The sequence below is a fragment of the Bufo bufo genome, chromosome 3 (assembly GCF_905171765.1).
Source record: "Bufo bufo chromosome 3, aBufBuf1.1, whole genome shotgun sequence".
Lineage (NCBI taxonomy): Eukaryota > Metazoa > Chordata > Amphibia > Anura > Bufonidae > Bufo > Bufo bufo.
Window position 1 is genome coordinate 99,848,679 of NC_053391.1, and position 6,000 is coordinate 99,854,678.

Below are 6,000 nucleotides of genomic sequence, written 5' to 3' on the forward strand. Positions count from 1 at the left end.
GGAAAAGGGTTAATTACTCTTACCAGTAATTGGTTTTTCCAGTAGCCTCCGCAACGGCACTGGGAGTTTCCCTCTCTATAATTTTGGCATGTTTTTTCTAATTGATTTATGCTGTATGATTAAATATATAATTTATTTTTTTGGCATTACCTCTGTGTCCTCTTATTGACTGAATTAGGTAAGGGGAGGAGGCCTTTTAAAATCCTGCTTCTATGTTGTTTCCTGTCCTGGGGACCCCCCCTGTGAGTGGCATTGTGGAGGCTATTGGAAAAAACAATTACTGGTAAGAGTAATTAACCCTTTCTGAAAGCTACCACCGTGTGTGTGTTACTCGGGCCTCTCCTTAGTGCTGTGTGACCACACAGGGCACATCACCCCAGACTCGTGAAGGGAGTGAGCCCCTGCACTCAATTTTATCTGCATCCACAGGCTGCAAATATAATTGAGTAGTATGGTCAGGGCCTAGATAAGAGGTGGAGGGCCTGAGTGATGTCATCATCATGTGACCATTGCAGGAAGAGAGAGCTCAGCAGTGCAAAGGAGAAGTGAAGGACCTGTGAGGGGTGGAGCTTCTTTGCTGTGCATGAAGTAGAGGTTATCTGTTTCTCTTCCATTATATTTAGTCAATACCAGGAGTTGTAGTTCTTTCCTTTTATGTCCCTCTATATGTCATGTCTATTGATGCCCCGTATTTACAGTTGAGGAATGCTGGCTGTTGTAGTTTTTTCTGTATTGCCCCCTAATTTCCAATAATAACAATCTGGTTGAGACTTGTAGTTTCTTTCTCTTGAATGGCATTGGGGGACACAGCACCATTGGTATATGCCCAGCAAAAAAAAAGTTGGCTCCGCCCAGTTGGGCTGTACCCTCTGCACAGACACTGGACTAACCAGTTTTAGTCTAGTGTTCATAGGAGGCAGACATGACCTGCTCTATTTTTCCCCAGGTTTTGCTTTTTATTTTTATTTTTTATTCTTTCATCTGCAGTCTCAGCCTGCGGCAGAAGGGTCTTCATCGTGGATGACCACTTTAGTAGCATCCCGTGTGGGTGTGTACTTCGGTACCTCAACGGTCACCTAGTCCCCCATAATTGCTTCCACAATGGCATGACAGCAATCCCACTTTGGTGAGAGTTTGTCAAAGTGGTGACCCTGTGGCACCCATAAAAAAGGGGGGTTAGTCAGCACATCCCAATGCGCAGGTGCACGCTGCCATGGCTAGAAACATAGAGAAAAAAGTCAATGCAACAGCACACTGCAAACCAGATAAAGTACAATAATGCCATAGTCACAAAAAAGATTCAAGTGCTAATGCTACGCTTATTTATAAATTGAGATGCTTTGCTAATGCATTTTGTACAAAACCATTTGAGCCCGTCTGCCAAACGTTTTTTTTTGCAGATTTACAGCGCTGGAGGTGTGGCACTCCAGCGAGTCATGCACTCCTGATTAGCCTGTCTGCCCCATAGGCTGATTTTAACTAGTTTCAGTATAAAGCTGTGGCCTGCTCTCACTACATTCATTGGAAGCCGTCTGGCACCAGGAGAGGTATGGAGTGGGCTCGGCATGCATGTTGGTACCTGCATCCCCTGGAAGTAATGGGGGCCTTTATGGCACCAAAAATGGTAAAAGGCAGAGTGGACCCAGCATGCATGTGGAACCAACACTCCCTGAACTTTATGGCGGCCATTATGGTGCATAACAGGTAGTATTTAGTGTTAGGTTCCCGTCTTACAGAAATCGCCTTGACGTTTGTCAGACGGGCTCAAATGGTTTTGTACGAAATGCATTTGCCAAGCATCTCACTTTATAAATAAGCGTAGCATTAGCACTTGAATGTTTTTTGTGACTATGGCATTATTGTACTTTATCTGGTTTGCAGAGTGCTGTTGCATTGTCTTTTTTCCCTGCGGCACCCAAACACACCGGATAGTGTCTCCAATTAGATTCTCCTTGGGCCATCCTCTTCCCTGGTCTTTCCCTGCCCCTTGTTCTCCTGGCCAGCATACAGTGAGCAAAATAACTATTTGATACACTGGCGATTTTGCAATTCTATCCATCTACAAAGAATGGAGAGGTCTGTAATTTTTATCATAGGTACACTTCAACTTAAATCAAAAAAGAAATCCAGAAAATCAGATTGCATGTTTTTAAATTATTAATTAGCATTTTATTGCATGAAATAAGTATTTGATCACCTACCAACCAACACAAATTCTGGCTCTCACAGACCTGTTAGTTTTTCTTTAAGAAGCCCTCCTACTCTGCACTCATTACCTGTATTAATTGCTTCTGTTTAAACTCGTTACCTGTATAAAAGACACCTGTCCACACACTCCAACCTCTCCACCATGGCCAAGACAAAAGAGCTGTCTAAGGCTACTTTCACACTAGCGTTGTTTAAATCCGGCGTTCAATTCCGACACCGGAACTGCCCGCCGGATCCGGAAAAACGTGTGAAAACGGATTACATTTGAATCCTGATCAGGATTTTGATCACAATGAAAAAATGCATTGGAAAAAACGGATCCGCCATTTATGGACTTTAACTTTTTTTTCAAATTTTTACGGTTTAACATGCAAAAGCCGGATCCGGTTTGACTGAACACACGGCGCCGGATCCGGCGTTAATGCAAGTCAATGGGAAAAAGACCGGATCCGGCGTTCAGTCAAAGTGTTCAGGATTTTTGGCCGGAGGTAAAAATACAACATGCTACGGTTTTCTGAAAAGCCTGATCAGTCAAAAAGACTGAACTGAAGACATCCTGATGCATCCTGAACGGATTACTCTCCATTCAGAATGCATTAGGATAAAACTGATCAGTTCTTTTCCGGATTTGAGCCCCTAGGACGGAACTCAGCGCCGGAAAAGAAAAACGCTAGTGTAAAAGTACCCTAAGAACACGAGGGACAAAATTATAGACCTGCACAAGGCTGGGATGGGCTACAGGACAATAGGCAAGGAGATTGGTGAGAAGCAACAACTATTGGCGCAATTATTAGAAAATTACAGATGACTGTCAATTTTCTTTGGCCTGGGACTCCATGCAAGATCTTGCCTTGTGGGGTAAAAATGATTCTGAGAAAGGTCAGGAATCAGCCCAGAACTACACAGGAGGACCTGGTCAATGACCTGAAGAGAGCTGGGACCACGGTCTCAAAGACTACCATTAGTAACACACTACGCCGTCATGGATTCAAATCCTGCGGGGCATGCAAGGTCCCCCTGCTCACGCTAGCACATGTCCAGGCCCGTTAGAAGTTGGGGGTGCTTTTCTGCAAAGGGGACAGAACTAGAGTTGAGCGAACACCTGGATGTTCGGGTTCGAGAAGTTCGGCCGAACTTCCCGGAAATGTTCGGGTTCAGGATCCGAACCCGACCCGAACTTCATCCCGAACCCGAACCCCATTGAAGTCAATGGGGACCAGAACTTTTGGGCACTAAAAAGGCTGTAAAACAGCCCAGGAAAGAGCTAGAGGGCTGCAAAAGGCAGCAACATGTAGGTAAATCCCCTGCAAACAAATGTGGATAGGGAAATGAATTAAAATAAAAAAAATAAAAATTAACCAATATCAATTGGACAGAGGTCCCATAGCAGAGAATCTGGCTTCGTGTCAGCAGAGAATCAGTCTCTTCATGCCATAGCAAAGAATCTGGCTTCATGTCAGCAGAGAATCAGTCTCTTCATGCCATAGCAGAGAATCTGGCTTCATGTCAGCGCAGAATCAGTCTTTATGTCATAGCAGAGAATCAGGCTTCACGTCACCCACCACTGGAACAGGCCACTGTCACATATTTAGGCCCCGGCACCCAGACAGAGGAGAGAGGTCCCGTAACAGAGAATCTGGCCTTATGTCAGCACAGAATCTGTCTTCATGTCAAAGCAGAGAATCAGGCTTCACGTCACCCACCACTGGAACAGGCCACTGTCACACATTTAGGCCCCGGCACCCAGGCAGAGGAGAGAGGTCCCGTAACAGAGAATCTGGCCTTATGTCAGCACAGAATCTGTCTTCATGTCATAGCAGAGAATCAGGCTTCACGTCACCCACCACTGGAACAGGCCACTGTCACACATTTAGGCCAAGGCACCCAGACAGAGGAGAGAGGTCCCGTAACAGAGAATCTGGCCTTATGTCAGCACAGAATCTGTCTTCATGTCATAGCAGAGAATCAGGCTTCACGTCACCCACCACTGGAACAGGCCACTGTCACACATTTAGGCCCCGGCACCCAAGCAGAGGAGAGAGGTCCCGTAACAGAGAATCTGGCCTTATGTCAGCGCAGAATCAGTCTTCATGTCATAGCAGAGAATCAGGCTTCACGTCACCCACCACTGGAACAGGCCACTGTCACACATTTAGGCCAAGGCACCCAGACAGAGGAGAGAGGTCCCGTAACAGAGAATCTGGCCTTATGTCAGCACAGAATCTGTCTTCATGTCATAGCAGAGAATCAGGCTTCACGTCACCCACCACTGGAACAGGCCACTGTCACACATTTAGGCCCAGGCACCCAGGCAGAGGAGAGAGGTCCCGTAATAGAGAATCTGGCCTTATGTCAGCGCAGAATCAGTCTTCATGTCATAGCAGAGAATCAGGCATCACGTCACCCACCACTGGAACAGGCCACTGTCACACATTTAGGCCCAGGCACCCAGGCAGAGGAGAGAGGTCCCGTAACAGAGAATCTGGCCTTATGTCAGCACAGAATCAGTCTTCATGTCATAGCAGAGAATCAGGCTTCACGTCACCCACCACTCTAACAGGCCACTGTCACACATTTAGGCCCAGGCACCCAGACAGAGGAGAGAGGTCCCGTAACAGAGAATCTGGCCTTATGTCAGCACAGAATCTGTCTTCATGTCATAGCAGAGAATCAGGCTTCATGTCACCCACCACTGGAACAGGCCACTGTCACACATTTAGGCCCCGGCACCCAGGCAGAGGAGAGAGGTCCCATAACAGAGAATCTGGCCTTATGTCAGCGCAGAATCAGTCTTCATGTCATAGCAGAGAATCAGGCATCACGTCACCCACCACTGGAACAGGCCACTGTCACACATTTAGGCCCAGGCACCCAGGCAGAGGAGAGAGGTCCCATAACAGAGAATCTGGCCTTATGTCAGCACAGAATCTGTCTTCATGTCATAGCAGAGAATCAGGCTTCACGTCACCCACCACTGGTACAGGCCACTGTCACACATTTAAGCCCCGGCACCCAGGCAGAGGAGAGAGGTCCCGTAACAGAGAATCTGGCCTTATGTCAGCACAGAATCTGTCTTCATGTCATAGCAGAGAATCAGGCTTCACGTCACCCACCACTGGAACAGGCCACTGTCACACATTTAGGCCCCGGCACCCAGACAGAGGAGAGGTTCATTCAACTTTGGGTTGCCCCGCAATATAATGGTAAAATGAAAATAAAAATAGTATTGAATGAGGAAGTGCCCTGGAGTAGAATAATATATTGTTAAGGGGAGGTAGTTAATATCTAATCTGCACAAGGGATGGACAGGTCCTGTGGGATCCATGCCTGGTTCATTTTTATGAACGTGAGCTTGTCCACATTGGCTGTAGACAGGCGGCTGCGTTTGTCTGTAATGACGCCCCCTGCCGTGCTGAACACACGTTCAGAAAAAACGCTGGCCGCCGGGCAGGCCAGCACCTCCAAGGCATAAAAGGCTAGCTCTGGCCACGTGGACAATTTGGAGACCCAGAAGTTAAATGGGGCCGAACCATCAGTCAGTACGTGGAGGGGTGTGCACAGGTACTGTTCCACCATGTTAGTGAAATGTTGCCTCCTGCTAACACGTTCTGTATCAGGTGGTGGTGCAGTTAGCTGTGGCGTGGTGACAAAACTTTTCCACATCTCTGCCATGCTAACCCTGCCCTCAGAGGAGCTGGCCGTGACACAGCTGCGTTGGCGACCTCTTGCTCCTCCTCTGCCTTCGCCTTGGGCTTCCACTGGTTCCCCTGTGACATTTGGGAATGCTCTCAG